Here is an 11434-nt window from a genome sequence, read left to right as displayed (position 1 = left end):
CCGCTAGGGAACCCTTAGAACTCCCCAGTGGCAGCAGGGCCAGGTAGCAGCCCGGGATCCTTGGTCAGGGAACCCCAGCAGCAGAGCCAAGCAGCAGCTGAGAGTCCCAGCCCCAGCAGGGGATTCCCCAATGACAGTGGAACTGGCCTGGCAGTCCAGACCAAGAAACTTTGGCAACCCCGCCTCCCCAGGGGGAGGGGCACTGGGCCGCAGCAGTGGGGCAGGCAGTGGCTGGTTGGTCTCAAGACTGGAAAACCTTGAGCAACCCCCGGGGGCACCAGTGGCCACCATTCATCAATGGGGCTGGCAGTGGGCAGGGAGCCTTGGCCAGGCCAGCATTAGTGGGGCAGCAGCAAGGCAGGGAACTCCTGCCTTGAGAGCCCCAGAATGAGGACCCAGCAACCGGGAAGCCAGCAGTGGAACACTGACCTCCCCTGGTTTGGCAAGCTCCCTAGTCCAGGAGGCTCTGGTTGCAAGGGTGCCAGACCACATAGGTCCAACCTGTGCTATTTTCTGAAAGTTTTGGGTTAATTTTCTGCTTGGAGAGAATTTGTATGTTTCTGTTGCTTTTTCTGAGATGAGCTCAAAGAACTTTTCCAGCATTCAGCATGTTTTACAGCACCAGTTGTGAGGTAGGTGAGGAGTATTATATACATTTTTACAAATGAGAAAACAGGAGCAGAAAGGAAGTGATGTTCTGAAGATCACATCATGAGTTGGGAATAGAACACCCAAGACTCCAGTTTGTCATGCCCATGTCTCTAACAAGTCTGTACTTCTATGAATTACCCCTTCTGAAATGGGTAATGAGGGTAGAAATAAAATGAATAAATAGGTGAGAGTGATTTAGTAACCCTCCTATGACTGAACTGATAAACCCAAAACATTCAGATCTCACCACACTGTTGCACGATGTAGCTTATGTCCTGATGCCTCAAACAAACCTTATGAAGGACTCTTTTCCTATATTGCAAGTTGTAGCTAATTGGGTAGAACAATCTGAATTCATTGTCCATAAGTGGTTTAAGCATGAAATCACCATATAATAAAGGCGTGGCTCAGGCACCTCCTTGAAAAAAGAGATGTCAAGAAACCTTGTGCAGGGACAGGCGCTGGAAACAACAGCTAGAGAAAAGTTTCATGAGGGAATCCTATCCAAACTACATCATGAGGACCCCGGAGAGCCATTTCTCTGTTGTGTCAACATGCCAAGGTAGGAAGAGAGATGTCAGTTCTTTTGAATAAAGTTGTTTTGGAAACATAATAATGGTGTGTTTTATATGTCGTAGAAAAGTGATGGGATATGTCTCAGCTGGGAAAAGTGTAAGCTGATCAGGAAAAAACCCTGGCTAACTATTATTTGGTCTTCTCATTTGCTGGAGAAGAATACATCAATTAGTCTTTTAGCTCTCTAACCTCTGTAATATCTATGAGGAGTTGGCTTTGAGCTGTAATTAATATTATATTTTTAATTTCTTTTTGTAGCTAAAGATAAATTCATATTGGTGGGAGCTGACCATATTCAGCCTTCATAGATAATGTTTTGGAGTAGGTTGGAAAATCCATGTGTGATGGTGATAAATTTCCTGATGAGAGAGGAATCCCAAAAGCAAAGCAGTCTAATACAAAGCGATGTCTCTTGCCACCTACTTATAATTCTGCAGTAGACTGGAATAAATACCTGTGATATCATCAAAATAGGCCTGGCCTGAGACACAAGCATAATGACATTTGACAAGCATGGACGTGGCTGCATGAATTCTGCTACTTCTGGCAGCTAAACTGGAAAAGGGTCAGCTCTTGGCCTGCAGTCCAATTGACTCTTCAGAAGTTTGGGCATATACAACGGACAATGCTGACCTTAGTCTGAAATGCCTGTCCAAAGGAAAAAAGAAATATTTTCCTTCTGGACTTATAGTGAAGGGTATACTTTATTACTGGCCATCCTTAACAGTAGCAGTAGCATATATCAGACTACCCCAGTCACAGCTTGGAACAGAACAGGTATTATCCATTATTATCTGCAGAGGATCCATAAAGAATGAAGGTCCTATTTTCTTTTCACAGATACTGAAAATCCCATGGCACTTTGAAAATCCATCTCCGGCTTCTGTATCTGCCTGTGGAACCGTGTACAGTCAGAGCATTGCTCAGTCATTTTACAAATAGCTGTTTTGTGGTTACCATATATGCAAGTCATTAGGATATTCCTATGTATCCTGTTTTCATATGTGATCATTGTTCCGAGCAATGATACATTGTGGAATAAATAACCCCAAAGATGGATTAAAGTCAACATATATGCATGGGTCATTGACAGAATTATGGAGGAGAGGCTGCAAATGTACTTTAGCACATTTAAGGGGTGCTTCTAGTTGATCTAGCTTTTATACAGTACGTAGGATCAAATCATGGTTCATTGAGCATAATTGATAATGAGATTAATGTTCATATTCTCAACTCATTTAAAATCTTAATAATTTCATTGTTAGTGAAAATCATGACTGTCATAATCTGATAATTATCTATATGAAACATAGCCAGTTGCTCACCATATATGGCTCATTCTGAAGCTACTAAAATAGACTTATTAAGCCATATGAAGACACTATATGAAGTGCTGTAACTTGGGGTACGTCTAGACTACATGCCTCTGTCGCCAGAGGCATGTAGGTTAGGCTACCAGACATAGTATAGACATACCCCAAGATCTTACCTCACCTAATATTCTAGGTTCAACCAATACTTTTAGACTACATGCCTCTGTCGCCAGAGGCATGTAGATTAGGCTACCAGACATAGGAAAATGAAGCGGCGATTTAAATAATTGACGCTTCATTTAAATTTACATGGCTGCCGTGCTGGGATGAGGTTTACCTGGGTGGTCGACAAATACCTTTGATGTCGACACCTGCGCGTCCAGACTATCACGCTGAGCCGACAAACAGCTGATCAGCTGTTTGTTGGCTCAGCACGGCAGCCATGTAAATTTAAATGAAGCGGCGATTATTTAAATCGCTGCTTCATTTTCCTATGTCTGGTAGCCTAATCTACATGCCTCTGGCGACAGTTCGAACTAGGGAGGCTAATGTAGGCATTCGAAGTTGCAAATGAAGCCTGGGATTTAAATATCCCGGAATTTATTTGCATGTTCCCATCTGGTCGCCATTTTGAAATTCCACTAGCCCGAAGTAACTTCCCGAAGAACGAAGTCCTTAGTTCGAATTAACTGTTACACCTCATTCCAGGAGGAGTAATAATTAATTCGAACTAAGGACTTAGTTCGAATTGCCTTTTCACTGCCTCGTGTAGCCATGGGCTACTCTGGGCTAGAGGAATTTCAAAATGGCGACCGGACGGGAACATGAAAATAAAGCCTGGGCTTCATTTGCAACTTCGAATGCCTACATTAGCCTCCCTAGTTCGAACTAGGGGGCTAGTGTAGACATACCCTTGTATTGGATTAATTTCAGTTGGTAGGAGAAACAAGCTTTCAAGCTACTCAGAGTCTTCCTCAGATCTGGGAAAGGTACTCAGAGTGGAAATACAAGGGAGGAGGGGAAATGTTAACATAACTACAGCTGGGACCTCTAGGTTTGCTGCCAGCCAGCTGGGCAGTTCCAACCCCACTGCCAGAACATCACATTGCCCAATCGGGCTGCTGCAGCCCCAACCCCACGGCCGGGCGGTATGTGCCCCTGGCTTAGCTGATTCTGCCGGGGCCGGATTCCCCTTCCGGGTTGCAATGTCTGCATTCCTGGCCTTACTGCCAGGCAGCAAGCAGCTCCAATCACACTGCTGGTGCCACTATCACCATCAGCACCACCCAGGCTGCTGCAGCCCCTCTACCTGCCAGGCTAAAGTGACCAGGCCAGGCTTCCCCTCTTGTAAAGTGGGCAGCCCACATTGGATGCAAAGTGACTCCTTATATCATTTTATGACTCTTCATATGCACACATTCTGACTCATCATTGAACCCAGCAGCCCAATTGAACCCAGTGAGTTCCATAATCCTTATGTCTGGTAGTTCATATCAGTTTTCCATTACACATAAAACATGAATGCAGTGCATATAATCTGCCAGACTTTTTACCCAGACTCAAGATGTTCCTTGTGAAATGGGTCTGTACCCTTCTTCCACTGCAAGTTCTAAAAACATATAAAATAGCTTTGTCTTTGTTGTCTTGTTGTGCTTAGGAATCTACTTAAAGCTTTGATTATTTAGAATTGCCAGATCAGAATTGTGTTTACCTTTGTATTTCTGTGAATATTTGTATGTGATCACTGGCCTTTTTATGGTAGTTCTACCCACTTGTTTGTCATTTTTGCTAAATGTGGGTTAACATACGTATATTCCCTTTGAATGCTACATAGGACTGTAGCCTTTTCAATGGGCGCTGGAAGAATCCTTAATACCTAGTCATAGTGTCAAGTCATCAAAGATGTTTCTTTTTTTGACTGTGAATGGCTAGCCAACTACAAAGGCAGTTTCTCCACTCGTGGTGGGCCACATCCTCCCTGGCTGAAGTGGCCTTCCTCTTGATTGGTACTCCTTTCTTTTTATGTGTATATTTATACCTGCCTCTGGAATTTCCACTACATGCATCTGACAAAGTGGGTCTTTGCCCACGAAAGTTTATGCTCCAATAAGTCTATAAGGTGCCACAGGACTCCTCATTATTTTTTCTCCATAACCTAGCCATTGTTGTAGGTGATTTGCAAGGGCATGTAATGCACTTTTAATGAATGATACAGAAAATGGAAGGAAGGACATATATTATGGTTGGGATTCTAACCTTTTGATGTGTGAAAAACAACATTTGCTTTGTTTCAGGATTAGATTTAATTTTTTGTCTTTTTTCTGTCTTTTTAACATGATCAATTTTAATTGTGCATCGGATATTGTTTTAGAATTAAATTGGCTTAATTTGTGCTATAGTAATTCTCACATTCATTGTGTTGTGATGAGACTCTTTTCTTCTAGGGAATGTGATTTCATTGTATGTTGGTAACAATATGTTTCAAGCTTTGACATCTTTTTGTAAATCTGTTGGAAGTAGTAAGATTCTGTGAGTGCACAGGACAGAAACATTTTCTTTTCCTATGGTTAAAAAAGTAAGGGCCTTTTTCTGCAGAAGAAATCTATGTGGCATCATCTCCTGAATGAAATCAGTTCATATGTTTAGGAGCCTGGATGAATGTCTATGTTGAATTGGGTAAAAGCTCAGAATCCCAAGGGACACCATTAACTAGCTATCTTGATACTTAAAAAAAAAAAAAAGAAAAGAAAAGAATAAAGAGTTCAGAGAAGATTCCTGTACCTGTCTGAATCTCCTCTGCCAATCTTTGTAGATTCACAATTACACGGTCCTATATATTATTTTTTTAAGAATTCCCCCATATTGATGTATGAAAGATTCTCATAGGCAGGAAACATTGATTATTCAGGGGAAATAATAAAACTGACTACATATAATGTGCTGACCATTTTAATGCGCCAAGTAAACAAATGGATGAAATACATACATATTGATCTAATATTTCAGTTACTGTAACTTTGGGTGTTACTTGCAAGTAGGTGTAACAGTAACATTTGAAATAATGATGTGGTTTGATAGTGTCTTGCAAAGCTTTAAAAATAGTTTTTACTAGAAGATTTACCCAGCATTGCTTAGGTCCTTTACTCAATCTATTTTTCTTGTCTGGAAAATAAAAGGAAAATGTACATACTTGATGTAAATCAAAGTGTGTGTGTGGGGGGGAGGGGTTACAGGAGTTGGGGTAGGAGGTTGGGTGCATGGGGGATTCAGGGGGTTGGGAATGTGGGAGGGGGCTCAGGGCTAGGAGTGTGGCCACCAAGCTGCCCAGGTGGCAGAACCCCACCCACAGCTGGCCAGAGCAGGAGACTGCACGGGTGGCAGATCCCTGAGGCTGGCCAGGTTGGCCCAGGCTGCACTACCTGGCCACCTGAGAGTTGGAACTGCAGCCTGGGTGCACTCTGGCTGCACAGGGCCTGTGGGTGCTGGCTTGAGCTAATCAGGTCTAGGGCCTCCCCTCCTCATCTGCAACTGAGGGAGGGGGGAGGAAGGGGTGGTTTGTGCTCCAGCTGTCGGGGATGGGAGCCAGAATGAGAGAGCCTTATCTGCATCACTACCCCCTGCTGCCCCAGTGAGGCTGTAGCTGTCCCAATCCCCATCTCTGTCCCCTGTGGTCATTATACAGTATGGCTGCATCTAGACTGGTATGATTTTCTGCAAATGCTTTTAACAGAAAAGTTTTTCCGTTAAAAGCATTTGCAGAAAAGAGCATTTAGATTGGCACGGGCGCTTTTCTGCAAAAGCACTTTTTGCGGAAAAGCTTCCATGCCAATCTAGACGTGGTTTTGCACAAGAAAGCCCCAATCGCCATTTTCGCTATCGGGGCTTTTTTTGCGCAAAACAGTTTTTAGCTGTCTACACTGGCCCTCTTGCGCAAATTCATTTGCGCAAGAGGGCTTTTTCCCGAACGGGGGCAGCATTGTATTTGCACAAGAACACTGACAATCTTACATTAGATCGTCAGTGTTCTTGCGCAAATTCAAGCAGCCAGTGTAAACAGCTGGCAAGTTTTTCTGCAAAAGCAATTGCTTTTGCGGAAAAACTTGCCAGTCTAGATACAGCCTATGAGTGTCCCTGCTAGCAGAGTGCTTCCTTTTCATTTTATGAGAAACACTTGCATTCCAGGCACATCCCATAGTCATAGCACAACCAAACCCTTATTTTGCTTTAAGTTATGAGAAGGGGAAGCTGCATACCAAATTTGGTGGTCCTAGCTTTTACCCTTTAGTAGGAAGCTGCAGGGGGTAGCCGACTTAATCTGTACAGGATAAACTTAAAAAATGACAAAAGGTCTGGTAGCACTTTATAGACTTTGTAGATGGTATCATGAGCTTTTGTGGGCACAGCCCACTTCTTCAGATGACTGGAGTTTTGAGTGTAGGATGTCTATCTATTGACTTTGATTCTTATCTGCTTCATTTTAACTTCTCAATCTTCAGGTGTTCACTGATTCCCAGTTCTGCCTTCGTGTTTTTCCCTTTGATATTTCCATACCCTCTGCTCTTTGTTTTACATCCCTCCTCTTTTTTTCTTTCTCTCCCTCCCACAACTACCTTCTCCCCTATTTATTTTGGTTCTGCACATCCTAAACTCAAAACTCATCCTTAACTCAAAACTCTGATCATCTTAAGAAGTGGGCTGTGCCCAGGAAAGCTCATGATACCATCTACATATTGTGTTAGTCTATAAAGTGCTACCAGACCTTTTGTTGTTTTTTAAGTTTATCCTTTCGGAGGAATTCTTGAACAAACAGATGAACAAAGAGATAGACTCAGTCACTCATTGAGACACACACAGACAAACTCTCTCAAATATATAGTAGATTAGAGAAGGTTTCATTCAAATCTACAGAATTCCTTATTTCTGTAAGATGCATGCTTTTGAAAGAACTAAGAAAATTGCAGCTCTTGCTAAATTCTTAGCTGATACTCTCATTTGTAATAACTTTAATCTGTCAACACTGATAGAGAACAGAGCCGTTATAAAGTAATATGCTTAAGAGTATTTTAATGAACAGAACAAGGATACATATTTGTATACACTGTGTTTACTTACAGAAGATTTCAGGGAAACACACATATGGGACTGGTAAGGCATCTTGACAATTCCTGTAAATGCCCATTTAAATGTTAGAGCTAAATGGCTCAGTGAGACTTACCAAGTTTTTTCCTGGTGCCACAAAGCCCTGCTATTGCATTTCTCATTATTATATTGGGGCATCATGCTTTGGAACACTGTGAGATCATGTTACATGGAACATATTACAAGTTAAATAGAATTTTGGATTTACTTTAAGGTACTAGTTTAGTCTATAAGTGCTTCACAGGTTAAGATCAAACTAATTCAAGGACCGCCTCCATGCAACACTCAAGGATTCACAGATGATGAAACTTTAGGTGAATCTATCATGTGCTGTGGAATATTATTTTTGTGTCTGTTGGGGAAGCATTCTAATGTTAGAGATCAAGAGTAGTCCATATATTTTGGAGAAAAATGCATGTTGCATTTATTTGTGAAAAACTTCCCCCCCAATAGAGGAGTTTACATCCATGCAACAAACTGATTCATCCCAAAATGTAAATGCTCACCATCCTATAGCACATGTTTTCCATCCTGGAGAAAACACAGATTTAACCACTATCTTCATTGCTAGGTACAGTAGTGATATGTGTATTACAAAAGCACAAGTTTGAAAAGGGTCTGTCTGGGTTTTTTTTAAGTGCTCACATTGATTATTTGGGGATTGTGAGTGCCTTTTGACATAGTTTTATGATTCTCTGGTAATTACTTGACAATCTTCCACCCCACTTGCTGCATTCCTCCATCTCACAACAAAAATATCTAAATTAAAATTGGCCAAATTGTGAAGCAGCATAGGAATCCTGTTTGTTGTACATTAGGGCTAATTTTCAAGAAGATGCCACTTTACTGCTATTGAGGTGAACTCATCTGATTACTTACATTTCTATTTGGTCTTGGATCTTACCTTGCTATAAGGGGTCTATCACTAGAATCACCTTTACATGCAAATTGAAGTTGGGATGGAAGTTGCTTTCAGTAATAGGAAAATGGCTACATTTATTGCTCTTTCTTTGTTTGTCATCTCTGTCTTCTTTAGTAGCTGTAATATAATCTCTCTTCTCATGCTCACTCTTCCTGCCAATATTTCAAATAAAAATGTTTCAGGGAGTAGGTCAATACAAAACAATATGTGTTTGTTACTGTGTCTGGCAAAAGTTCCCTTCTTTCCTTCTATCCTCCTGCAAATATTTAGTTAAATATTTTTTTTTATTCTAATCATTGCATTTAGACCACCTCAGTTAAAATATCTCTCATTTCCATAGATTTTAATTGAGTGTTTTCTTACTGCAATTCTGTATTGTCTGTTGTCGCTAATTGGCAGCTGATTGCTGATTAGACAACCTGTGTTAATAAATGAGTTAATCATTAATTCCTATGGGAGGCCCATGTCTATTTTCCAATCCCTTTTGGTTGAGCTAGAGCTAGCATGGGCTGGAAAGTATCAACAACATACCCCACCCACCTTGAGACATGCTGCTCCAAGGGATGAGGAATTCAAGGCAGATGTGCCTTGTAATAAAGTCTGGAAATATGTCATTTAGGAGACAGAAGGGAGTTGAGCTGCCTCTGTTACCTGGGGTTCTTGCAACCCAAACCTCTCAGTAACTTTTACTCTCTGCAAGGTGGTGTCACGAAATAATTCAGGGGAGACACGGTTGTCCGACCGATAGATGGAGGGTACAAACAGGACAACACAAGAGGGCTTTCACTTAAAGCTAAACTTTACTTAGTCTCAAGCACTTGCACACATCCTCAACAGGTTAGTAAAACACCCCCACCCTCAATAATTATCGAAGTTGAATGTGGCTCTCGAGTGACGCCGAGCAGGCTTCCGATGGCCAGTCTTCTGTCTGCCGGTGGGAGCGAAGATGCGTCCAGAAGTGAAGAATCCTCAAGGAGTCCTCAAGGCGTCTCTCCAAGTGTTCCCAAAATTGTCGTCCCCCCCCCAACTCAAACCTTCCTTCCCTATATATCCATTAGTATTACAATAACATGTCACTCAAAAACTTGTGAGGCAAGCACTTTTTAAAGGTTAGATAAGAGATTTTCTCTGATCATCACTTTCACCAGATGCGTTTTTTCTTTTTCAGAGACTCCATACTCGGGAGCCCTGACAGATATATGTCTTAGGGCATTTAGACAAACTTCCTGTTTTTCTAAATGTATAGCTCAGCGATTTCACTAGAGATTTGTGCCTCAGGAAGGACGCGGGATCAAGCTGCCCTCTCTGTGGCACCCAAATTCCCTTTCTTCCCCATCCCTGACTTGGTCATGCTGTATAGGCCTATTTTGGGCCTGTTAGCTTGGTTGCTAAAGTTCAAGCAGTAAGCAATAGCGGTTCATGCACATTACTGGACTTGCTGAAATCTCCCCGTACACCTCCATATCACCATCCTTAACAGATTCATGGAAGAGATGGGTTGTGGGCATTACTGGGTGCAGGACACACGCAGGTAATTTGCAGAAGACAAGTTGATACTGGCTCACACTGTGTCAGCTGTTCTAGAGAGCCCCCCCTTCCTTTGAGAGCATCCCTCTTAAAACAGGGTGCTGTGAAGTGCCATAGCTGGAGAAAGCACCAATGGAGCTACACAGCCCTGGAATGACTGCCAAAGCCCAGGATGTCTTCGTGAAAGACTTGTGCCGTCAGACTTCCTCCTGTGTCTTCTGTGGTGGGGCAGAACATTGGATGCTAACAAAAGAATCTGGCAGAAACTCCATGGGAGAAACCAAGACTTTTATCCTTTCCTTTCATCTCTCTTACACTGAAGAACGTGGGAGCTGGGCCAGTGTCGTCATGGAGGTGAAAAGGAAGCATTGAATGTCAATAGTCTTTTTAGGGATATTAAGTGCTGTTTCAGAGATGCAACTTATATAAGGCAAGATTGTAGTAATGGATGCCTTGGGAGAGACTCATAAATAGTTTGCATGTCCTGCAACTGCTACTTCATTAGCTTCTGTATGGATTAGATTGGCATCCCTGGGCCTCAGCGTTTCATAGGGCATTCCATTTTCCATCTAATTTTAAAGAGTGAGTCTGTCTATGCAGTATGGTTAAGAAAACACAATCCAATGTACTTGCTGGTTGCCTTATTAATCCTGTATTCAAGTTCACTGTCTTTCAGTCCAATTGAAGCATTCTGCTCTTGGAGTAAGGACACTTACATCTTAGTGTATTATTAGTTCCATGATATCATGTGGTGTTTGGATTTTCTCCAAAATTTCTCTTAAAGAAAATGTTCCTTTTCCAAAGTTCCTTTCTTTGCTGTCCTCAGAGGGAACCTAGTTCTGCTAGCTTACAAAAGTTTCTCATCAAAAGGGTCACTGGGGGAAGCATATGTGTCTTATTTCCATTTCTTATTGCACATGGGAACCTCTTAATCTCTAGGTTTTATTGGTTTTTAAAATTGCACGACATAGTGGCATTCAATAGAGCATGATGGGCTTTTTTGCTTTCATCCTTGTTATTTTCAGCTTAGATTTCTTTCTCTGTTCCAACTGTGTTCCTATTAGGGGAAGAACACACTATTTTATTGTCTTGTTATTATCTGTACTCAGTCTGGAGGAGGTGGAGCTTTAAAGATTATAGGTCTATGAACGTTTTTGAGTAATTCCAAAACTGGACTTATAGTTAAGGGTATTAATACAAATTTCAGTATCACAAATGTGCAGAGCTCTTTTAAGTGGACTTATCACACATTACCACTTCCCTGCTCCCCAAAAGCTGCTGTTCCTTCTGTATGATGGGCTCATGT

This window comes from Pelodiscus sinensis, chromosome 1 (assembly GCF_049634645.1).
Source record: "Pelodiscus sinensis isolate JC-2024 chromosome 1, ASM4963464v1, whole genome shotgun sequence".
NCBI classification, from domain to species: domain Eukaryota; kingdom Metazoa; phylum Chordata; order Testudines; family Trionychidae; genus Pelodiscus; species Pelodiscus sinensis.
Note: the sequence above shows the minus strand (reverse complement) of the source record.